Here is a 27,137-nt window from a genome sequence, read left to right on the forward strand (position 1 = left end):
AAACTTTTTTTAGGATGGTTTTTCAACATTGAGGGTGGTTTTGAAAATAAGTTTGAACAGGTAAATTTTTTATTCTTATTCTATCCACGGTAATATTTTTTCCAATTTTTTTAAGCTCATTATGAACTTTTTTTCAAAAATAGGAATAAAGAAGGTACAAATTTCGATGACAGAAATTAGGGGTTGCAACCCTTGTGGTTGAAACTGCACGAGATAGTTGTTTTTGTACAGTATAAATGATACTTAACAAATTTTACACTAAATTATCAACACCACCTGTAATGTATTGAAAACAATTTTTTAGGGGTGGTTTTTCAACTTTAAGGGGGTAGTTTGAAAAAAAGCTTGACTAGATTAACTTTATTTTTGTATTTTATGTAGGGTAATATTTTTTCCAATTTTTTTCGGGTTATTTTAATTTTTTGCATAAAAATAGCCATGAAATAGATAGTATTTTAAATAAAAAAATAAGGGTTGCATCCCTTGTGGTCGGAATTGCATGTGCTAGTTTGCTTTTCACATGAGAAGTGATATGAAATTTGTTTGGTCGTAAAATATCAATTAGATGCTGAGATACATTGGAAAATCTATTTTTGGGGATGAACTTTGAGGGTTGTTTTCACCCCCTGAAAGTGTTTTTCCGCCGATAAAAAAAATACGTATGTCTTATTTTTTGATGAACTATAACATATCAAAAGATTATTGAAATCGGTGAGGTCGGGTTGGGGGGGTTTCCTTGTGAGAACCGACTGCATGTAATCGACCACTTATCAGACATTCGCTTCCTGGTCGACAGTGGTTCGGTAGTCTCTATCATTCCGGCTCGCGGCGGAAACAAGACAACCCCGAACGACTTACACCTTTCTGCAGTAAACGGATCAACAATAGCAACACGTGCTCGTCGTACTATCCAGGTAGACTTAGGCCTACGGCGAGTATTCTTGTGGTCTTTTGTTTTAGCCGATGTAAAAGTGCCAATTCTAGGGGCTGATTTTCTTAAATGTTATGGCCTTGTGCCAGATTTAAAAAGACGCAAACTGGTTGACGCTATAACCAGTCTAGCAGCGCCGTACCCTCTTCGATTTAGGCCATTCTCTTCAAAGATGGCTCTTGATGTACCTTATTTTTTTTTTTTTTTTTTTAATTTTGTTTAACGTCGCTCTATTTAAGCTCCATCAGTGCTAATAAACGACGGAGGCTTGCAATGTGTTTGAGAACAAAGCACATGAAACTTTTTTCAGTGCTGCTTGTATCAATCAGCATGGACTGGGAATCGAACCCGGGCCTAGCGGGTGCCAGTCCGTCGCCCTACTGACCGAGCCATTGTCGGCCTCTGATGTACCTTATTTCATTTTATTTTTCTAATTTTGTTTTTTATTTATTTATATTTTCGCGCAAAGCTCTTTACAAGTTAATTAATTAAACTTATTAACAAAACTGAATTTCGTCGATATAAGTCAAAATTTATTATTCGTAATGATAATTGTATTTACTCTTAAATATTAACTTAATTATCAAAAATAGGGAAAACATATTTAAAACATAAATCTCAACTTATATCTGACATAAAATAAAAATACGTTAAGAATAAAAGAAAGACAAAATTTTTTAATACGTATAAATAAGGTGTTGTTATTTTAATCTTATTTTAATCGTAATTTGTTAAATAATCAGATATTTTCGTGCTTCATTCGAAAATTTTTATTTAATTTTCTTTTTGAAAATAATATACTTTTTTAAAATTAAAATATGCTACTCTCTCTGAACTTCGCGGATTATTGTTAATAATAAGAAAATATATGATGATGAAACTGAAAACATACAAATGCGTGAATTTTTGTAAAATAATTATTATTTTTGTCTAGATATTTTTGTGTAGCACAAACGTTTTTATTTTCACGAAAAATAAAGACTATAACATCCGAGTCACTTTCAGGTACATTTGAAGTAAGCAAAGACTGAGGGTTGCTCTGATTTGGCTTGCACGTAACACAGTAGCCGAGACGAGCAACACTGTTGTGCCGGGAAACTCCTAATTTGGCGGACATTAATAACCGAATGTTATTATGAGAACACCAGACTTCACGCTGAATGTGCTCTGAATGGAGATAAAATGAAGATCCATAAGACTCAAGCTTAATGGATCTCCGGAAAGTAATACTATTAAAGAAGAACGTTAGAAAAATTTACAAAACATGAAAGACTTGTAACTTACTTTTATTCCAATCACACGAAAAGACTTTGTAGTGTCATTCCTGTAACGATCCTATCAATAAGTTTCTAGACTATTTTCTCATTTTCACTGTATTATGGCAAAGCTCTAAACTCGCAAATCTACATGTATCAATTAGTATATCAAATGGCGCCACCTCACGTATTATATGATTGTATTAGAGCAATAGTCAAATTTCATGACCATATATGGAGCGTGACGTCACTTTACTTATAGAATTGGATATGCCAATTTTTATTGTTCAATTCGATTAATTCGATTAAGTAATTTCTATGAACCAAAGTATATTTTATATAGATTTTAGGGCATAGATTAAAATTATCATATTTTCAAGTACTTTTAACTATTGAATATTATTGAATTTTAACATACAACCTCAATTTATTTCTAACTTTACAAATATTAGTTATTATAATAAAGCGAATACTCCGAGCTCGAGATGATAATCCAAGGAACATGAGTAAGAATTTGTTTTATCGATAGCAACTTATTTATTATTGATATCAATAAATAAAAAATCAATAATTTATTTAAATAAATAAAAGTATATTAATTAAAAGTATTGATTTTGTACTTACTGTGTAGCGATGAACGTTACATCCGCGCTCTCACCTCGTCAGGATGACCCGCGAAGGGCAGCACCTGTGGGACATGAGTTGAAGGCGCGTACTGCGCGGAAAGAGAGAGATAAATAAAGAACAAAGAAGTCTACGATAGCTGCTCGCGGCGTGCAGACGTATTCCTTATGGAGCGCGCATAAGTCCTGGCGCTTAAAAAAAAGTGCCGCGAGGTGTGTATAAAGATATCGGCTGAGAGGAGGGCATATTGAGAAGTTATACACGGACGATCCGGCGGACGCCCAATCCAACAGCAACAATATTTCCAGCGTGACTAGGGGACCGATAACACAGGTCTGCAAAAGAAAAGTTTTGAGTTATCGCAAGAACGCTATTCATGTATTCCGAAGGTTTTTGATGCGCTTAATACGAATCAGGCATCAGAAATGCTCTATCACGTCACGTTTTCAAGATATTCAAACCTAAAAGTGCCAAAAACACGTATTTTCGCTGTTTTAGAAGATATATTACACCGCAAAACATTTTTTTTTGCTAAAAACGAATCTAACCATCTGAAAGTACCGCTTCTGCCCTTTCCAACGCATTTTTCAAATTTAACAAATCTTTTTTTTTCACGGAGATATCATCAAATGAAGTTCACCACTTTAACGATTTCCTAACAACAGTACCAATAATACAAATATGACAGCCCCACGAAAAAAAGTCATATGTGAACAAAAGTGCAAAAGGTAATACCATTACATTTATGTTTTTGCGGTCGCTGAATCCGAATCCACAATTCATTTGACTCGATTAGCTCAGAGGTCAAAGTTAGATCAAGGTCAAATCAAGATTATCCCATTAATCTTGGTCCAGGTACTGTTTCTATAGGTTTTTGAGGTCGCTGAATTCGAATCTGGGATGCGTTTGACCTGGTCGGCTTAGAGTCAAGGTTAGGTCAAGGTAAAATCTAAAAAATTGCATTGAATGAACCCGAATTTAAGGTTTATCTGACCAATAACCCCCTAATATTTCTATGGCAATGTTAGCAACTCCTTAATAACCCTCTAATAATCTCCCCCATAATATAAACTATTCTATAAACATCCTAATAACGCAATGGCAATCCTATCAACCTCCAATAATGCAATGGCAGTGCCATCAACCCCTAATAACCTCCTAATAACCGCATTAATAAGAACTATGCTATGAACCCCTTAATAACCGCATTAATAAGAACTATGCTATGAACCCCCTAATAGCGCGATGGCAATCCTATCAACCCCTTAATAGTGCAAAGGCAAACGTTACTCCTTTTGATCAAGCAGGATTTTCACAACAGGATAGTTGTGAGTCCGGTTTCCGTTGATCATACGCACTTCTTTTCAACAGTCCTTTTCAGGATTGTTGAGAATTCTGCTTCGGTCCACCTTACGTGCATCTTTTTAACAGTCCTTTTCAGGATAGTTGAAAGATTCGGCATACTTCTTGCGATTGAGCGGCATTTTCTCGACAGTCCCTTTCAGGATAGTTGAGAATCTCAGTTGAAGTTTCTAGTAATCTTCATCGTCCTCGTGTTCCTGAGATCTATTTTATAATGTCTCCCCGGAGTTGCGTGAACGATCCTAACAAGTTCTGCAACGTATGTGGACTTTATGCTACTAAAAACCAAAGGAGAAACATTACGCCTTCAATCGAAACTGCTTACAAAAAATATTTCGGCTATTTTATCGTGAATGTAGACAAATCTTGAGTGCCAAACACAATTTGCGTAAGTTGTCATACAATATTAAGTCGTTGGAATAAAGACGACTCTTCGTAAAAATTGCCTTTCAGTTCTCCGATGATCTGGCGTTAGCCACGTGATCATAATGACTGTTACTTTTTTTCTATTAACCTGAAAGGTTTCAACAGTAAGAATAAATCTGCAATTTTGTATCCTAATGTCTCATCTGTTACTAAACCAGTTTTACGGGGGACTCTTGTCTGTGAGAAATCATCAGCCCTAAAGAAAGCAGAATGTTTATCTACTATTTCCAGGAGCCCAGACGAAATAAATGATATCGAGGTGGATGACGAAGATTCGCAGTCAGATGATAGTGCACATTTCGATACAACCGAAAGTCCTCAATTGTTTACACAAGCTCTTCTAAATAATTTGGTTAAAGATTTAGACCTGCCAAAAAATAAATCAGAATTGTTAGGTTCTAGGTTGAAATGAATCTGTTGGCTCCAAAAACAACTTTTTCTTGGTACAGAAACAGAGAGCAAAAATATATCAGATATTTCGCAGAGAAAGATGGATTGACTTACTGTCATGACGTACTGGCTTAATGACAAAATTAGGCTTGATATACGTCGCTACTGAATGGCGTCTCTTCATCGATTCTCCTAAAAGAAGTTTGAAGGCTGTCCTCCTTCACAATGGAAATAAATATGCTCCGATTCCACTCGCCCATTCAATGTATCTAAAAGAATCTTACGAGAATATGTAGATAGTTCGTGAGAAAATTAAATATGAAGATTATAAATGGCTCATATGTGGTAATTTGAAAGCAATAACTATGCTTCTTGGACAGCAGTCGGGGTATACCAAATACCCATGTTACATTTGTTTGTGGGATAGTAGAGCTACTACACGTCATTGGGAAGAATCTGAGTGTCCACTTCGCACGTTTCTGAAGCCAGAATCACACAATCTTCTCAAAAAACCCTCATGTGATCCATAAAAAAATACTTTTACTTCCCCTCCACATAAAATTAGGATTGATTAAGAAATTCATCAAAGCCCTTGATCAGAATGGAAAATGATTCTACTACTTATTGGATAAATTCCCAGGATTATCTGATGCAAAAATAAAGGAAGGTATTTTCACAGGTCCGGATATAAGAAAGATGATGAAATCAGCTGATTTTCAACAAACGATGACAAGAAAAGAGAAGGCTGCACGAGTGAATTTTGCAGCGGTTGTAGAAGGATTTTTGGGAAATAGAAAAGTAGAAAATTATTACGTAGTCGTTCAAAATATACTTACCAGTTTCAAAGAGTTGGGTTGTAACATGAGTTTAAAAGTACACTTCCTGAATTCTCATTTAGAATCTTTTCCTGAGAATCTTGGAGCCCTAAGTGAGAAGCAAGGAGAATGATTCCACCAAGATATCCAAGAGATGGAAAGAAGGTATCAAGGTAGATGGAATGTTAATATGTTAGCTGACTACTACTAGGCTGTTAAACGTGAAGATAATGGTCTACAGCATAAGAGAAAGTCAGGAACCAGAAGCCTAGACGAAAAAAGGAAACGATTCCACTAATCAGAAAATTGATAACATTGAAGCATCTGACATAATGTGGTTAATAGCATTGCTATTGGGTAATTAGGGGGTTGCTAGCATTCTCATTGCGTTATTAGGGGCTTATTAGCTTAGTAATAAATTATTATTATTATATTCGAGGGTTATTAGGGGGAAGTATATAGGGCGGGGGGGGGGGGCTATTAGGGGGTTGATAGGATTGCCATTCAGTCATTAGGGGCATTTTAGCATTGCCATTACGCTATTAAGGGGTTCATAGAACCGTTCATATTGGGGGGGTTATTAGAGGGTTTGTTGTTAAATTTAAATAATGCGTGGGAAAGGGCAGAAGCAATACTTTCAGATGGTCAGATTTGTTTTCAGTAAAAAAAATTTTTTGCGGTGTAATATAGCTTCTAAAACAGCATAAATACGTGTATTTCGCACTTTTAGTTTAGAATATCTCGAAAATGTGACGTGATAGAGCATTTTTGATGCCAGGTTCGTGTTCAGCGCATCAAAAACCTTCGGAATATGTTGCTCATGTTCGTGCGATATAAATCATGTTGAACTGTGTAATTTGAGCGTCAATGTGGTTAGGAGCTGCTTTCTCGAGGTAAACTGGCCAGCTTCGCGGTAATAATTACGCGCGTAAAATACATAGTCGCCAGCAATTTCACGTGAGATCGAAGTACAAACTAAGGCGATTACGCGCGTATTGCGTTGCAGCGAGAATGTGAGCGTCACTCAAGTCCGGCTGCGTATGAGATGGCGGCATCCGTAAATGCCACATATTCAAAATCGTAAATCAGCGCAGGTCCAAAGCTTATAAGTGAATAGCGAAACAATAAAGAACGTTTTCGTGATAAACGTATTGTATGTAAAATAATCATTGACTGGCCCATTGATAAGATCCCTTTCACCATCGGTACGACCGTTTAGGCGAAACAACTTCATGCTTTCTCGCCTATTTCTAGCTAGTCAAATTTTCTCCAAATACCTCCGAGCTAGGCTGAGCCTACCGAATAAAGTAACGGTGGAAATCAATGAGGATTTCACCTGGAGACGAGTGTCTATGCCTGAAGATAGCAACGGGAGGATTATCGCAGAGAAGGCGCTCGTGATTGCCCGTGAAGGCAATACCTTAGAAAATTTTAGAGCGCCGCTAAAGCGTGCTCCGTTGTGTAGAGCAGGGGAACGTTCGCGCTGCTCGCGCTCATTTGCGCATATACGAGGTGTGATCAAAAAGTAAGGTGAATTTTTATTTTTCTCAAAAAATATTTATTTATTCATTAATTTTTATTTTATCTCCTTCAAAGTAATCCCCCTCGGATATAATGCACTTGTGCCAACGCTTTTTCCAATCCTCAAAATCATTTTTTGTGATCTTGTTTAGTTCATCCTTCGATGCCGTCTTTATCTCCTCAATCGTGGCAAAACGCCGTCCTTTCATGGGCCTCTTCAGTTTTAGGAACAAGAAGAAGTCACAGGGGGCCAGATCTGGGGAATACGGTGCCTGTGGCATCGTTACTGTGTTGGTTTTAGCCAAAAATTCGCGCACAAGCAACGATGTGTGAGCAGGGGCGTTATTATGGTGCAAAAGCCAATTTTTATTTTTCCACAAATTCGGACGTTTCTGGCAGATTGCTTAGCGCAAATTGCGCATAACTTGCAGGTAATATTCCTTATTTACTGTTCTACCCTGTGGCAAGAACTCATGATGCACCACGCCCCTGCAGTCAAAAAAAACTGTAAGCAAAACCTTTACATTTGATCGAACTTGGCGTGCTTTTTTTGGTCTTGGTGATCCAGAATGCCTCCACTGGGACGATTGAGTCTTAGTCTCGACGTCATAACCGTATACCCATGTTTCGTCACCTGTTATAACCCTGTTGAGTAAATCTGGATCATCGTTGACGTTATTCAGTAGCTCTTGGGCGATGCTCATGCGACGTTTCTTTTGGTCGAAATTGAGCAATTTCGGAACAAACTTCGCTGACACACGTCTCATGTCTAAAACACTCGTCAAAATTGATTGGCACGAACAAAATGAGATGCCAATATCATCAGCAATTTCTCTAATGGTAATTTGATGATTTCCCAACACTATTTTCTTCACTTCTTCAACATTCTCATCAGTTGTTGATGTGCTGGGGCGTCCAGAACGAGGTTCGTCGTCGGTGTCTTCTCGGCCTTCTTGGAAGAGTTTATACCACTTGTAAACATTTTTTTGGCTTAAAGTAGACTCACCGTATGCCACTTTCAGCATTTCAAGTGTTTTGGAACATTTGATTCCATTTTTCACACAAAATTTAATGCAAACTCTTTGATCCATGTTTTTAGACAGCAGCAAATCGTGGAGCACGCAAAACACTTCTAACCTTGATGCCTCTCACAAACAAACCAAACATACTACAAAGCTGAAATTTGGAACGTATGTTCTAGACGAGTGTACCGACATAACCAAATAAAAAAGTCGAAGATCCAACGGACGTAGCCCGCTAAATTTCAAAATTCACCTTACTTTTTGATCACACCTCGTATACGAGGCGAATCTGCAACCCGTACTCGGCGTAGCTCCTCACAAATGCATACCCCGTTACAACTGACAAAATTGTTAGAATTGATAATTTTTAATTAGCTGATTTTATATTGACATTATAAGATTTGACCAAAAATATAAATTAATTATTATTCAAATATTATTGAACAATTTAAGTATTTCTTATTAGTAATGATGTCTATAAACGATAAGTTATTTTTCCATGTAAAAAATGTTTATTATTATATTGTAAAATTTACGATATTGAATTAACTAACTTTGAATTACAATTTTTGTGATAAGTGCAAATTTTGCTTAAATTATCTCTACTTTATTCTGTATTTTTTACACTATTTAAATATTCTTTAGCGCTGTCCATTTTATTGTAAACAAGAGAAATTGATTTTGCACAGGTAAGAGTATTCTCCCCTAGCCTTGCAAAGGGAGCGCTCGAGATTGAATAAACTTGGCTTATACCTTGTAACGGTGAAATCTGCCGCTCCCGTTTGGGTAGCTCGCGGCCGTCCATACAAATTATTTATTTAGGGATTCGGGAAGCAAAAGACGTTTCCACGACTGAATAACGTGTCGAGCAAAACCACGTTAATCGCACGAATTCGAAGTCGGGATGAGGAGTGGTACAGCGGCGAAGAAACACAACACCGGATTAACACACTAATTCTTCACTTGTCAACAATCGACTGAGACGGTGATATCACGCCGATATACTACGAGCGGCACAATAACAAACGCAAGCGCGAAGGTGAATTGATGGCTGGTCAGTCTGCCGATTCCCTTTTTAAAGCTAATTATTACAATGAATACCCAATAAACAATTTCCGCTGTTATTTCATCTACCTGTTGTTACGCTCGTTGTCGTTGTTGTTTCTTCCGCTGCGTCTGCCGTTGTTCCCGCTACCCTTCTATCGTTTGGTGTCTGCAACCGCGACGAAGTCCGCTCACGCGCGCATCCCCGCACCTCGCAGGTTACCCACACGCATTGGTACCGGGTATCTTTTGGGACACGGCTAGGCGTGACCCAGCCAGAACACTCTAGTTCTCGTCCGCACACCAGGCGTGTCTCCGAAAGCAAACGTTGACGAGCTCACGAGGACAACTCCGGAAAACCGTTGACTTCGGTTAAATCCGTGCACGTGGCTTTCTCTACTAAAGCCCAGCAGATCCTCTCCCAAAGTTTCGCGGTGATCCGCAACTAGAGTGCTCTCTCTCCCTCTTTCTCTCTCTTTCTCTATCTCTCTCGCTCTTCTGCGCCATCTTGATCGTTCCAGCCGTCAGCTCAGCCCGTACACAGCATCTTGAAAACAAAATCCAAGCCACACGCACACACTCTCAGCTTGGCGTGGCGCGCGGAGTCGGCCTAGCCGAGATTCTCCTTTACAACCTAAGTTTTTTCTCTCTTGTGATTAGCTAAGCAAGCCTTCCCTCTTGGATTGCGATTAATGTTCTACTCATAGAACACTTCGCCCTATGAGAAACTTAGGTTGAATCACATCCTTTTTCAAAGAAAGACTTAGGCTCTGCTTATGGAACACTTCACACCATAAAAAACTGGAGTAAAGTCTTAATTATATTCCAAATAATCATATATATTTTGTTGCATAAGTTTAATTGTCAAATTCAATATGAATATCATTATTTCAATTTCAAACGAATTCTTACTGAATAACGCGACAAACTACGAGAGTACGAACTAAATACAAATAATAGGTGATAAGTAACATCACATTCTTGCTTTCTCTTTCTTTATATATATGTGTGTGTGTGTGTGTGTGTGTGTGTGTGTGTGTGTGTGTGTGTTCTCGGGTTGATTCCGCTTGGTCTGGCTTTTTTTCTTACTGTTTTTACTCTTACTTCTTAACTCCTCTTGAACTGATTTCGACTTTGATCAGGATTATTGAACTAAACTGAACTTGACTGACATATAATTTATAATTAATCATCACAAATAAATCTTAGTCAAAATCCTTAATTGTAATTTGTAACGGGGTGGATTAGCTAGTGCAAAAGGGATTTATTAAAGAACAAACTTCCACGATGCAGAGCTAACCGCCGCTCCGTTAAACACGTATGAACATACGTGTATTCGCCTTTACGTTTGATACTTTCGTTCCGATGTCTTCTTTCCAACCGAGTTGAACTCACCTTAAGTTACCTGACTTGTGACACTCGATCTATCTTAGATGTAAGTGGCCTAATGTTTATTCCAAGTATCCCCTAGATGAAATCGGTTTAAAATTTAACCGTTAACGGATCCGTTAAAGTAATAGGAAACGAAATAACATAATGCGGCGAATAAAACCGAAATCGTTTATAACTAGAAAACTACAGCTTTGTTGGGCCGAAAGACTAACGCACGCGAATAGGATTTACAATGTTTAACAATAATACGGAGAGAGAGAGAGAGAGAGAGAGAGAGAGAGAGAGAGAGAGAGAGAGAGAGAGAAAGAGTTCAAAATTCTATCGCGAAAACTAACGTTCGTCGCTAATACAAAAAGAGTCGCGATAGACAAAATACTCTTGTTAGTATTTTGTTGCGCAGAAAAAGGGAGGTGCACCTACCCTGCGGTGCAATTACGGTGATCAGCCGTAATTGTTGAAGAAATTCTTCTCAGCCAACGGTTCCCTCCCTGGTAAGGCTGCGCCGGTTCACCTCGCTATCAATTTGCTGTTGTTTTGCTTGCTGCTTTAGTTAATACTGCTGTGATGCTGCTCCTTTTAATCAGCTTCTTATCTATCACTCGCGCACGTATTCAAAAATCCAGAAATCAACTTTATATATCAAAACGGCGAAACACTGTGAAAACTAGTTGGCGGTACTTTTGCAAGTAACAGCTGAGGCTTAACTGAAACTATGAACACTCGCGCGCCCCCTCTCTCTCTTAGACGTTCGCTCTAGCATCGCGAGTACTACCGAATCACGAACGTATTGATTGATCGAATCGACTACCGTTGCAAATTTTAGATTATTACTTAATACTAGGGAATCAATAATAATTTGAGATAACGCTAAAATACATAAATTCTATCATTAATTATTATAAACTATTGCAACGATTGCCGAAAATCGTTTGGACTCGCGTGGGCTACTAAGCGTGGCTGAGCGTAACAGCCGCGATCGATTTGAGAGAGAGAGAGAGAGAGAGGGCGCGTAAGGGGCAATGACCGGGAGGGGAGAGTTTGCTAGCCAGTATGACTGTATCCTTCAGTCCGGCTACATCGTAGTTAACGAGTTAGAGGCAACGACGTGTTCTATTGTTCCTGAGTGAGATCCAGGGAGTTGAGTACATTGTTAGTGAGTGTGGAGGTGAGTGTGCACACTGCGCAACGTGTGCATCAACAACTATCAACAACAATCGGTACGGTGGAACGAGTGCACACACTGCACAACGTGTGTGACTCCGACACCGGTAATAACAGCTGCGAGTGGAGTGCCGAGTGCGCGCATTGCTCAACGTGCGCGGCCTCGGCAGCTACGAGAGCAACCTCAGCAGCTTCAACAACAACGCGACAGCCCCAGCGGAGAAGCAGGCGCAGAGGCAGTTCGTCGTCCAGCAGATAGTCGGATACGGTTGGCCACCGTATCCCCTTCGATTTCGCGGTAGGTGCACAGCACTTTTCGATCGTATTAGCGTGCGATCCCGCGCAGCGTGCGCGGCGAATTTATTAACAGCGTGCGAGCGAATAGTCCGCGACGATCGCGAGATTCACTCTCTCTCTCCCCGTTCGAATTACTGTATCGGAATAGCGTGCGAAAATCTCTCGGCAAATCCCTCCCTTATATACGTTCTGAGTAAATAAATTGGTTAGAGATCAATACGAAACTCTCTCATTATTTTGTCTTCCCTTTGTTCGACATCGGTGTTATTGTTTACGTTTGATTTGAACGCGCCGGTAGTACAGCACGAATCACGAAAGCAACAGGAGAAGCTGCCCGCCAACCGAGTTGTCAGCAGTGGCCGACGGAGCGCTGTAAAGCAAGCGTACCAGCGCCCCTGGCGGAGAGATCGCGAACCCAGGTTAGATTGGTAAGAGAACTCGGCGCAGGCGCACACCGGGACAAGGTGAGCAAGTGTGCTGGAAGCACACAGTTAACAGTGCACCGTCTGGTTGTATTAAGGATTATTATTACCCGGGGTTTGCGGCTAGGCGGCCGCCTGTTACATTATCTGATAAAATTTGCAAACAATCTAAATAGTTATGAAACGTTTTATTGTAGTATTATTTGCTATATTCCGTAGTTGAATATGGACTATTGTTACTTATTTTCTTATTGTTTAATTTAAATTGTGTATTTCTTTGTTTGAACTATGCACACTATTTTACAATCAATAATTCTCAATTTCATATTTAAAAAGTTTATCATATTCATAAAAATGCAATATATCCATTATTTTGGTTGTAATTTGTCTCATTTTCTATGGTATGTAACATAAATTTATATTAGTTATATCAATTTTATTTTAGAATCGAAAAGAAAACATTCAGGTGATAATAAATCAAAACACTTAAGTAAAAATAGCAATGACATGTTATCAAATACTATATGATTAATAACTGTCTTACAATGCTTCTTGTCAATATTTTCAGGACATCATGCTTCAATGGTACAAGTTTTTACAAACAAATTATTAAAAATTCTTTTGAATTCTTTTTTAAACTAATGATTCTTGGTAAATAGTGATTCCGGAATAGTTTTTGTTTTCGAATCCTCTTACTCCCCAAGTAAAGTAAATTCAATTCCTATTAGATAATGCATAAAATTAACTAGAAGTAGATCTATTATGAAAAAAAATTTGAAAGTTGGGTGTAATCAGTTAGTTGAAAGATGAAGACCTAGCTCGTGACAGGTCAAACACATACGTACTGGGATCCGAAAAGTCAATATTAGCTTTATCGATGCTTCGGATAGTAAGCCATAAAAATATACATATACGACTTTACACTATAAATTATACAGGGTGTCCCATTTTAAAGGAACCACCCCGAAATTTTCGACGGTTGGCGTTGTACAAAAAAATTGTTCCGGCAACAGTTGTTTGGGACAATGGGGGCAACCTTTTTGTGAAATCCGATTTGACCTTGAGATTCATTTTCAAGGTCATTTGAAGGTCAAAGTCATTTTTTGAATAGGAACTTATATTATTGATCCCGGATTCGGAAAAAGCGCAAAATTCTACGTTCAGATAACGTATTATGTATGGGGTGAGGTTAGCCCCCCCTCGCCTAAGGTCATGTAGGGGTCAAATTTATGATTTTCTTCATCTATGTACAGGGATGATCAAGCAAGGGTAGGGTTAATTGTAATAACCCAATAACTCCAATACCCAATAACCAAGAGATATTTTGAATACGGACCCGCATTTTTTATCCCGGATTCGAAAAGAGCGGGAAATTCTACGTTTGGATAAAGTATTATGTTGGGGGAGCGGTTCACCCCTCCCCATCTCACCGGGGCAAGGGTGAGGTTAATACAGGCTTAATATTAGGCTTTGAATATGTGAAGTCGACTTCGAAAATCAACCTGAAGTTTAAACTCAAGGTCACTGTTGTTTGACCCTACAAATTTTTGGGATATTGGGTTACTGGATTATTGGGCTATTTGGGTTATCGAGTTATTGGGTTATTACAATTAACCTTACTCTTGCCCGATCATTCCTGTGCATAGATGAAGAAAATCATAAATTTGACCCCTACATGACCTTAGGCGAGGGGGGGGGCTAACCTCACCCCATACATAACACGTTATCTGAACGTAGAATTTTCCGCTTATTCCGAATCCGGGATCAATAATATAGGTTCCTATTCAATAAATGACTTTGACCTTCAAATGACCTTGAAAATGAATCTCAAGGTCAAATCGGATTTCACAGAAAGGTTGCCCCCATTGTCCCAAACAACTGTTGTCTGAACAATTTTTTTGTACAACGTCAACCGTCGAAAATTTCGGGGTGGTTTCTTTAAAATGAGACACCCTGTATTATATTTATCTTGGCGTAAATGTTTACTAACGGTGCTTATGATTTTTGTGTCGAATAAAAATTTTAATTATATTAACTATGGATAAGTATTGTAACGGGGTGTGAATTCCGTTCTATTTTTCTTGTCTCACCCAACCCGCAATCGTACCGGCATGCGCGCGGTGAGATTGAAATAATCAAATTTTGCTAGCTAACTGAGGAGCAGAAGGGGCAGGTGTCAGTCAATCAACTTACTAACAATGACAACAATAAATAAACTTTTCAATTACAAATGAGCTAGTTTATTTTCTATATAAACTACAATACGCTTGGCCCGCGCATTTAGCTTATGCGATGAGCGCGACAATCTTACGCATCGGCATTTCGTTTATAATCTCTCACGCCCGATATTCGTTTACATGCTCGCTACCGATTTACTCGTAATTGCCAGCGTGAGGAGAACTAATACGCGCGGTTGATTAACAAAAATCACGATGGGAAGCTGGCCAGCTTACCTTATGTGAATAGCCGCACTGTCAAGGGGAGCAAATTAATATCGCTTTTCAATATACTCGTATAGCTCAGGTCGCCGCTTTTCTTCACTCGAATCGGGGTTTTCCCCATCGTCCTGTCGACTCTGTCGGACGGATTCCGCGATCTCGTGGTTGCCTACGATGGCGATATCACCACTCACTCCGAACGGCAACAACAAGGGAAATTATTGATGGACTCGCTTCCGCACTCTTTTTAAACGTTCGTGTTTGCGTTTGGCTCCTCTGCGCTTCTTAATTTCCCGGATGATTATTCCTCGACTGGATCTTCTACCTTCGCGCGCGTTCCGTCCCATATCGGACCGAGTTCCCGTTTTTCGCTTTCCCCGGCCGGTAGGTACTGCCCTCGTAGGCAGCCGCATGATCGAGACGGCAGCGAAAACAAGACGTTTACCGTCACAGTATACATATACTTTGACATATGATTCTTTGTGAACTAGATATTTTCAATAATATAGAAACTGAACAAAATAATAAATACTAGAGTTTTAATGGTTGATAGTATAAGATAATATGTATATGTAATAATATTTAATATAATTTATATATTGTATATGGTCGAATCTTCGCTCCATGGGTGATGGTAACTTATTTTTACGAATGCTGATGATAACTTTTCAGATCCTAATAATTCGTGTAAAGTATACTATATCATAGTTTATTGTTCGAATGCAATTCTATTCGATAGAATGAGAAAGGATGAATCGCGCAGCTTTTGAGAACGAGGAAACGTAAGGGAAAAGAAGAGAGTATATAAGAGAGCGAAGCAAGAAGAAGAGTGTTCAGTTGAGATTTAGTTGCGATTGAATTGAGATTGAGCTGTGTTTGAGAATCCGTTAAACTGAGGATGACTCAGAGGGATGCCGCAGAAAGTAATTAAAAGAATAACAAATATCTAACGCCGCGGAGTGCTGCAGGGCGCGATACTCTAATTTTGTTGGTTGCTGTTTTGAGAAGGCGGATCGTCATCAGCCGCTGCAGCAAATTTCGTCGGCGTTCATTTCATCATCACCGGTACACTAGTTCTCCAGAAGAAAAGGTACAATCATTGAAGCAAGCAATCAAGTATGATCTCTCTTTCGTCTCTCTCTCTCCTTCGGTCTGTCACCGGTGCACTCCCGAAGACCGCGGTGTTATAGACTGCGGTCGATTCGGTGCTCCGTAGTGGACAGTGATGCGACCACTGAGCGACTTTAGATTATCCGAGTCCATTGAAAAATCTCATCACTGCATGTCAAGCAGATATGCCGATTTGCAGCGATTGAACGCCTCTCCGTGAACACAGGGTCGCCTCGACGTTATTCGGGCAAGTTCACGAAGATCGTTTGATTTGTTGTTGTTCTTGTATTATTCTTATTTATGATTATCTTTTGTTTGTTATTTTAATTTTATTTGTAAAATTCTTTTGTTGAATTGTAATAAATGATCGGTATTAAAATTTAATTTGTAATCTTGACTTCTTTCTCATTCAATGCCAGGCTCGCCAAAGCACTTTGCCTACCGAATCCCCGCGTGCTAATTAAATGAATAGAGTCGTGAACAAACATTTATTGTAAAATCCGACTCTCCTTTACCTCTGATTACCTTCCTGTCTACATACTTAATTTTTTTCCTTTCTTGTATAAAAAATAAAAAGAGTGGTATTATGGTTCCCAAGCAAACATTGTTGTGAGAAATAATGGTGAGGAAGACCTGAATCATCACCAGGGGATAATTTGCATCTCGAGGACCATATTCAGCAGTAATAGGTTTCAAGTAATAAAATAAAATATATCATTTCGTCTTTTTATTCATTAACGAATTACCTTGCCACAAAATTATAGTTTTACTATTACTACTAATTTTACAACGAGGCTTATGCTATATAAGTGACGGGCGTTTAATCTATTATGTGCACTACCTGGCAACGTAAACACGGTTCGGTCGGATTTTGTTACTTGAATTTTAACAAACTTTTACAAAAATTAAATACTTATGATTACTCAGATAATTATCTATTCGATGCCTAGTACTTAGAAAAATTTCATTATTCCAACTTTTCACACGGAAAAGTTATTTTTTTCATGTTACGAGTGAAGTTGCCGCCCCCTTTATATTGTACAAGCAGCCTAGCAGCAGTCAAAGTCTTCTATTACAATTGTACATTGGGGCTCTGCAAAACGTAGAAATAATTTCTATGAGCCACGAATAGCTTAATGTTGCTAGTACTGCAATAATATTGCATTATTTACAATAAATAGATATATTTTGCCTATAAACACAGTGAATGCCGTATGCCGCATCGCCGTCTACTACTGTGGGCAAAAAATTATATGACTTTGTTCATAATTTTAAAATTCTTTATTTATTCTTCCAAATCTATTCTATCCCTCTCAAATTAATCTCCTCTTGGCCCTAATACACTTGTGCCAACGTTTTCCAATCCTCGAAATAATTGTTAAAGTCAATTTCCGGAATAGCCTTCAATACGCGTAGCGATTTACGTTTAATGTCTTCAATTGATTCAAAACAATTTCCCGGTGCGGTCATTTGAATTTACTGAACAGCCAGAAGTCACATTGAATTAAAGCAGATGAATATGGTAGTTATGGAAAGATATTGGTCGAATGTTTGGCGAAAAACTCACGAAGAATCAATGCAGCATGTGACGGTACATTATCGTGGTATAAAAACCAAGAATTGTCGGTCCATAATTTCGACCTCTTTTTTGGAATAACTCCACACAAACGAGACATAATACTCAAATAGTATTACTAGTTGACAATTTGGTCTCCCGGAAGGAATTCGGAGTGCACCACATCTCCATAATCGAAGAAAACTGTCAACATGACCTTGATTTTTACTTGCTCTGACGAAGTTTTTTCCGCTTCGGCTAACATTTAGCAGAATATTCGGACGATTGATCGTTTGTTTTCGGGTCGTAAGCATAGATCGAAGACTCATTGTCAGTTATAATACGTTTCATGACATCCTGATAGTCGGAAAACATTGTTTCACAGACGTCAACGCGACGCTTTTTTTTAAGTAAATTAAGTGACTTTGTAACCAATCGGACTTTCACTTTTCTTAGGCCCAAATGATCTTTAAATATGGTTTTCACAGATCCTTCCAATATTCCAACGATGCCAGTAAGTCTCTGACTGTTAATCGTCAATTCTCGAGCATCAATTCATTAATTTTATTGACATGTTTATCATCAGTTGATGGTGATGGCCATCTTGGACGGGGTTCGACGTCAATGCATTCTCGACCTTCTTTGAAAAATTTGTATCAATCAAAAACACTTGTTCGCGACAAACAATTATCACTGATCACAGGCCTCTTGTAACATTTTGAACGTTTCGGCACCAGAAATGTGATTATCACATATAAAATTTAATAGAATTTCTTATTTAAATAATTTCACTTATTATAAAAATCGCTGGATGCACTTTTTATACTTCGGAAAGATAAACGTATAGTAAACACTAATGATTATTTTGACATAACATTTGGCACAGATGTTACTGACAGTCATACGAATCTAGATACACCCACGACTCTAGATACACCCACCATAACCTACTTACAAAGCTTTTCGCGAGCACGAATAGGATTCCACCTTCTCGATCAACCGTATTCTCGTATAGTATAGAGTTACGAGCATAATGAAAATTATTTAGCAGACGTATAGTTATTACGCGATAATGTAATTCGTAGTCCCCAAATTTTAGAACCAATAGCCGACCGTGAGCCAATGATAGCTCTACAGTCGCTTCTGAATATAGTCAGCTACGGTGATAGCTCAAACTACGTCTGCAAGTGCTCTTGAAAATGCTGCTACTTTGCTGTCCACAGCAGCTATGTCTTCTACATTTCAACATAATAGCGCACCGTTCCCTACTGTGCCTGATTACCCCTTATCGAGGATCGACGAAGATAAAGTCTCTAAACTATCTCAAGATCAATCCAAGCCTACTGCTCACCAACCCTTTCGCGATACCTCCTTTAGGTTTATACATAATCCACAAAACTCGAGATGAAATATGCCGCCGAATAGAGGCACCCGGTGAACCCATTGCCAACTTTCTCGTTAGTCTGACGCACATAATGCATTACGTGATACCTCCCTATTCGCCTGACAAGCAAGTGGACTTGACCTACACCAACCTTCATTCCGACTATCGCAGACGTATCAATAAACGTATCAATAAACATACATACGTTGTAGGACTTGGAAATAAAGAACAAAGAGTTCGAACTCTCGGCTATCCTGAATTGGTCTTACTAACCGCCCCCGTCCATCTGCGTGCCTATTCTCCGAACATGCATTTGTTGGTACAAGTACAGGTAAAGTGACTCTAATGGCACCTCAAAAGATTGTCCTGTTTAAAGCATCGGTAGAGACCTGAGCAAAACGTGGTGTAATAACAGACCCAAGGAAATTGATGAAGCGGCTCCTATACAGCCATCCCCACCTAAAGCTCAAGAGAAAGCCTCATCCCCAAGACCACATCAACGGCGTGTACCGCGTCTGAATCAGATATTTCGGCACCTGCACCTAAACTCAAGCACTGTTAGTGGCGTAACGCGAAGGTCGTAATAATCGGCCCATGTAAAAAAAAAATGTTCATTACATGCATGATTCATGCACGCCAATCCAAACATGGTCTATGCTTGGAAATGGACATGCATCATCAATGCATGTTTTGTATAAAAGCAATTGTGCATGATTGATCAATCATAATTTATGCATGGTTTAGGATTGGAAATACTATTTTTAGAAAAATACCCGTTCTATTTGTTTGAAAATTTTTCAAGATAAAAATAAAATATTTTGAAAAAAATTTATTTTTTTTCAGATTACATTTTTGTTTCATACTGATTCGGAAGTAAGCAAACATAATTATTAAAGTAAATCATTTTTCCTTGTATTCGATCTAACGGCATTAGCGAGTACATATAAGTCTGTCGCACTGGCACAAGAATTTGACAAATATCGATCTGCACGCGAGGATGAATAATTTGCGATACATTGACGTCTCTGCAGAATTCGCGAATAAGTACATAGTTGCAATCGTTGACTTGTATAAAAAAGCTCGCTTCGCCGAAACTATTTCCATTATTCCAGTATAAAATTGAATTATTCCTTGTTTTTTGTCGAACGTATAATTTAGAAGTGAGAATTGCTTTGTTGTGTCTTGCCTTACTTGTAACCAACAATTTATTCGTCTCTAAAATCAAATTCTTTGTTATTTCCGAGCCTCGAATAGCTTCCATTTCGTTCTCGTTTAACTCTAGAATTCTCAAAGTTCCTAGTATGTCTACTTCGTCTTGTTCTTCAACAAATCTATCGGCCATTAGCTTACTTTTCAAAATTTCAAAAGCATTGAGCATTTTTAGGGTATTTACAATTTCTGCGTCAACTTTATTTGGTCCATGATTGATTTTCTTGAAGTAACCATTTGAATCCTCGAATGGGAAAGGAGACCACCCATACAGAGGGCCCCACTCTTTAACAAAACTTGCATAATGCCTCATTACATGCACGTTGAATGAGCATTTTTCAAGTCCATACAAGTCCAGTACTTCATCAGCAAAAATCTCAATCAGTGTCTCGGCTGTATTTATTTCATTGACATGGATTCTTGACTGAAAATAAATTCGCAAACCATGAGATAAAAGCAGCAAATTTTCGTAGTATCTCTTTGGCAAGAAGTTTTTCAAAAGCACAGGAAAATAATACAATAAAAAGTCTCTTTTTTCTGAAGCTTTGTAGCTATGTCGGTACTTCAGTATTCGGGGTTTCCTTGCGATGTAGTCAGGCGGCGAAATTTCAACAATTTTAGAGTTAATCTGATTTTGCGATTGCTTTGAAATATAAAAGGGCCTGTCATGATATTTCTCGTTGAACCATAATTCCATGAGCATGCCCACTACCCCAATTATACCGTGCATATATTCAGGTGGAAACGACCTTGCAATATCGAATGAGGGAATGAGTGCTGAAATAGTTGGCCCTTTGACGCCTTGCACGTATTCTACATTATTTTCAATTGCAAGTCGCGCTTGTTCAAGCATTTTCATGCGTGTCCTTAAAGTTGCCGGATTTTCTTGGGGCGGAAAAACCCAATTGCGACCTGCTGCACATGAGCGTCCTTCTTGCTCACAAGTAGGGCAACCGAAATGCCCGCTATACTGCATTATATTTTGAGCTGCAGATCTGGCAGGTGCATCCAATGGCGCCAGCGGTGCAATGACTCGACTAAGTTTAACGGTGTTTGTTGATTTATCTAACCATTCCAGACCATTTTCAAATAAATCTTGCATAATAACTGAAAATGGTTTCAAAAAAGAATTCATGTTCAGTTTTTTTATTCTACTATAATAAATTCCCGTCAAAAACTGAAAATTTCTGCGCTTATTTGGCGGAATATTCAAAATCTGCACTTGCAGAGGCCAAATTTGTCCATTCGAGCTATTTGACACAGAAGCACCATCGGTATTCCACGATAAACACAAATCGTAGTCACCTCTAATCACGTCTCTTTTAAGCTCTTTGTACTTACTGGCAGTAGTTACGTCTATTATTATGTTTTCTTCAGGAAGTTCATTCTTTTTGTGCTTTTCAAGCAACTGTCGAAGATTTTTTGTCTCGAAAGCATCTTTTAGAACTTGTTTAAGGCTGTATTCTAAAAAAATCCCATTTATATTGGTCTTCAAGCACTGATCACAAACAACTTTTCTCTTTTTATCCGTAATATCGCCCAAGTAATGGAAACAATCTTCACAAATTTGATGTTTGCGCACAATAGTAGCACCTGGTGGTAAAAGTGTAAAAAGTAGTTTCTTAAGTCGATACAAAGTTTTCGGCAAATTATTCGGTTTTGGCAATAAAGTATTCAGCAGTTGAAGTAATTTATCCAGTCCTTTTTTTGTCAGACAAGTACTTTTGAAATAGTCCATGATGAAATACACAGTGTCACCAAGAGTTAATTTTCCATTTTCGAATAACTTCATATTTAGCCATTCTAAATTAGTATCCTCTTCATCTTCCTCTACTGAAGCTTCATCTTCGCTGATATCTGTGTTACTTTCTGCTTCCATGAAAAAAGAATCCATCGATCCAGAAGCATTATTTTGAAAATGATTGATCATGGAGAGAATGTCATCGTGATTTGAATTAACCTTAAAAAAAAGGTTGCTTCCATTATTTTATAAACAATACTGTAAACCTCTCTCAAATTATTATTTTATTTTCAAGTTTTATTTACAGATCAAAAATTAAACAAGTTATTCATTGAATTATTTTGCAAAAATAATGATCGAATATCTGCCTTTCTTTATTTTTATCGAATAAACGAGCTTGCCCCCTTTTGCAAATAAATTATGTTGTGTTGACATAAAAAAAAATATTATCTTTTGAAAATTTTGATAACCCAATGTGCTCGTCACGATGCGGCACTCACAGATAAGGCACATCGATAATAGAGAGGTTGCATGCGCCGAAAGAGTCAACTTTTGAATGTATTTTAGCTCGTGTAGCGCTTTGCAAGCGCTCTCTCATATCAATCGCTCTTTCGAATTTCGCAAGCGTTCCCATCGATGCGCAGACACGTGTGCGCATAAGTACATACAGTTCGTAACGTACTTACGTGTGTGCAAGTAGTAATCGCTAGAAATTCATGATAATAGCACACCAAAATGAATTTTACTAAAAATAATTTCAAAAAGCTTGTACATCGCTACGATTCCATTTTTTTTAGCGATAAGCTCTGAACAATAAAATTTACTATGCGCGGCAAAGTATGAATTTTCAAACAATAACGCAGGCAGAACGAATAAAAAAACTCACGTTATTATCTGCGCAATCCATCAATTCAACTTCTTCGCTATTTTCAGCTTGATCATTTCGAATATCATTTTCGTTTCGAAGTAAGTGTCTCTGGTTCCATCTATTCCGCGTTGTACGAGGAATATGCCCAGTCTACAGTGAAATGAAAATTAAATGTAAATCACGATAATTTTTACGTACAACGATTTATGATGAGAAGAAAAAAAATACTTACGCCTTCTCCAAAATAATTTTTATAACAATCAGGTCGCATCTTTCTTGTAATTTGACAAGCAAACAAACGTTAACCTTTTAAAATTGAATTTTTTTAATCGAATGTCGTTTGCAATGAAGTTTCCGTTGCGCGGCCAAATTCATTACCGTGCTCGCTTTACAACAAATGAACGTCTTATTTAATCAATACGTCGAACCACACACGAGAAAGTAGAGGATTTTTCATTAGAGCTCTCTTCTATTATTCGAAAAAAGATTTACTTCGATAGCTTTTGATTTGAGAAAGTTATTTGAGTTTGAAGTTTTGAGTAATGTAGCTTTCCTGCCATTTTAAGATTCTTCTAACGCTTTTCTTTATTTTTATACGTCTCTACGTCTTTTACGTCTACTACTCATGTACAAAATAATTTATGATGTAGTTAATAAATAAAAACCCATGATGACACAACAACCGCTTATAATTGGTGATATAATAATTCTATTTAGTTATATAATAATTCCGTGTACATTACGTTATTTCATACGTCATTTACGTCAGCATTTTTCTCTAAAACTAAATTAATTGTTTTTTAATATACTTGTGATGAAAAATTACAAAATATGTGGACACCGTTGTGGAAAATTTAAATTATGATCAAGGGAACGGACAAACGGCCGATAAACATAGTACTTTATGGCTCCATAGGTTTCTATAGTGTTTTATGGTATTTTATGGTGTTCGACGCATCTTGTAGTATTCATAGTCCTTCATTGTTGCTTATGGCACTCCATGGGCATCCACGGTATTATATGGTATTTTATACTGTTTTATAGTATTTTATGGTGTTTCATGGATCTTGATGGATTCATGGTTCTTCATAGTTTTTCATATACTCCATGGGTGTCCATGATGTTAATGGTGTTCTATGGTGTTTCACGGATTTCGATGAATTCCTGATTCTCTATGGTTCCTCATGAGATTGCATAGTATTTTATAGCGTTTAATGGTGTTCCATGGATCACGATGGATTTATGACTCTTCATCATTACTTATAGTACTCCATGGTGTTTTATAATGTTCTATGGTATTCCACGAATCTCGATGGATTTGTGGTTCTCCATGATTCTCCATGAGTTTCCATGGTGTTGTATGTTCTTTTCTGGTGTTCAATGGTGTTTCATATCTTAATGGTTTTCTTGTCAAAAAAAAAAAAGAATTTCTCAAAAAACACATCTTTGATTTTTTTGAATTTTGGATATGTTTTTTAGGACGTCATAAGCTATCTTTCTGAAAAGCGGCATATGCCATTTCTCCCCGTTCCCGAAATACAGCCTTGCAAATAAAATGACTACTTTCACGTTTTTCAGCCGTATTGTGGGCTATGTGCAAAATCTATATTATACTTCCAAACAAACGTAATATCTTGGAGTTTACTAAATAAATGTTTAATAGGTATGCTTGAAAGTGTTGTCAACATTAACCAGAATTTAATCAGCTTGACGACTTTATTTTTACAAAAAGTTGCGTTATATTATTTTAAAATACGGGGATAAATCGGCGAACAAGGCTCTATTTTGAAAATTGATTTCCTCAAATACATCACGCTTAATTTCCTTGAATTTTGGATAGGTTACCTTATGAGATATATCCACCGAACGACACAATGACATTTTGCCCCTTTCGCGAGAAACGGTCTTGCAAAGTAAATGGCGATTTTTATGTGATTTAGCCGTGTATATGTACGTTATGTACAAACGTTAATACGCTTGTAGCCAACCACTCTTACCTTGAAATTGTCTAAATCTTAAAATATCATGACTAAGATTATGGAAATTAGTGCCGACGCGTCGGTTTCCAACTGCTGTGACAAAGGACCCATTAAAAAAAAAATCCGAGCCCGAGCACGTTCGAGGGATTAAGACTCCCTAATGACTCGGAGCACAGTACCATCTATGCATTTTACACAAGGTTACAGGCCCTAAAACTAAATTTGGCAACTAGCTAACTAAACCTGCAACTATAACCAAATTGCTTATTTTCTTATATAGAATCCTATAAAATATCGCCGGTAAAATCGGTGATCCCATCCAAAACGGAAATGTTAAAAAACTCCCAGAATCATCCATATACGAGGGTGGTCCGATAAGTACTTAGCCTCACCGCCCGATGGCGCCACTCTCGCAAAAGAAATATTCTATCACGTACTACAACCTTCTCGATGATTACTGTCAAGATTTCAGCCGGATCGGAATTGTAGTTTATTTTTGAGAGCGTGTGAAAGCAAGTGTGTCCGTTGATTTTTGAAAAATGGAAAAAGAGCAGTATCGGTCAGTGATTCGATTCTAGTTTTTGGAAAGGAAATCGCGCAGCGAAATCAAAAAGCGCTTGGATGCTGTGTACGGTGACTCTTCTCCTTCGATGGCGACCGTCAAAAATGGATTTAACGAGTTTCAACGTGGTCGCACGTCGATTTTTGAAGAGCCACGTCCAGGTGCTCCGAAAACGGCTACCACGGAGGATAACGTGACAAAAATTTACGATCTCGTATTGGCAGATCGACGATTGAAGGTGCACGAGATAGCTAAGATCGTAGGCATCTCAAAAGACCGCGTGGGTCATGTCCTGCATGAAATTTTGGGCATGAGAAACCTGTCGGCGCGATGGGTGCCGCGTATGCTCACTCCGGTCAACAAGCGCTACCGTGAGACAACTTCAGAGCAATGTCTGACGCTGTTTAAACGCAATCCGTAGGAGTTTCTGCGTCGTTTCGTGTCGACGAAACATGGATCCACTGGTATACACCAGAGACCACGGAACAGTCGAAATAGTGTACTTTACCCGGCGAAAGTGTTCCGAAGAAGGCGAAGACTGACCCATCGGTCGGAAAGGTGATGGCCACCGTTTTCTGGGATTCACAAGGTGTGATCTATATCGACTACCTGAAGAAGGGCAAAACGGTCACAGGACTGTGCTGTGCCGAATTATTGGGCCGATTCGACGTCGAATTGCAGAAAAAACGGCCCCATTTGGCGAAGAAAAAAGTGCTAATTCACCATGACAACGCACCGGCTCACACCTCCGCCGTCGCATGGCCAAATTGGTTGAATTAGGCTACGAACTGCTGCCCCATCCACCGTAATCTCCAGATTTAGCCCCGTGCGACTTCTTTTTGTTTCCAAACTTGAAAAAGTCACTCGCCGGGCAGATATGTGAGTCGAATGAGGAGGTAATCGCTGCCACGGAAGCCTACTTTTCAAACCTCGAGGAAACGTATTTTTCAGACGGGTTAAAGAAGTTGGAGCATCGCTATCAAGTGTATCGAACTAAAAGGAGACTATATTGAAAAATAAAACGCCACTTTTCCAAAATTTTCGTTTTTCTTTTGTAGGCTAAGTACTGATCGGACCACCCTCGTACACATATATATATATATATATACAGGGTGGACCATTTTAAGTGAGCCAGTACGTTTTCTCGGAAACTAGTGGGGATAGCAAAAAATGTTTCAAACAAAAGTTGTCCAACTCGGAGGGGGACATTTCAAGGTCAACATTGTTTTCTTAAACGGGACCCTCTATTTTTGACCCTGGATTTGGAAAGAACGGGAAATTCTACGTTCAGATGACCTATTATACGTGAGGTCTGGGGTGACCATCAAGGTTATTTGAAGGTCATTTTTTTTTTTTTTACGAGTGTAAGATTTACGAAAAATAGTTTCATACAAAAGTTGCTCAACTTGAGGACATATCCTTATTACCTTGCCTGTGACCTTGGAGGTCAGGTTCAAGATTATTTCAAGGTCAACTTTGTTTTTTTAAACGGGCGAATGAACGCTTTCCGAATCCGGGGTCAAAATGAGGGGCCCCGTTTCAAAAAACAAAGTTGACCTTGAAATAATCTTGAACCTGACCTCCAAGGTCACAGGCAAGGTCATAAGGGTATGTCCTCAAGTTGAGCA

This window comes from Phymastichus coffea, unplaced genomic scaffold (assembly GCF_024137745.1).
Source record: "Phymastichus coffea isolate CEN01 unplaced genomic scaffold, Cenicafe_Pcof_1.1 PCOF00022, whole genome shotgun sequence".
NCBI lineage: Eukaryota > Metazoa > Arthropoda > Insecta > Hymenoptera > Eulophidae > Phymastichus > Phymastichus coffea.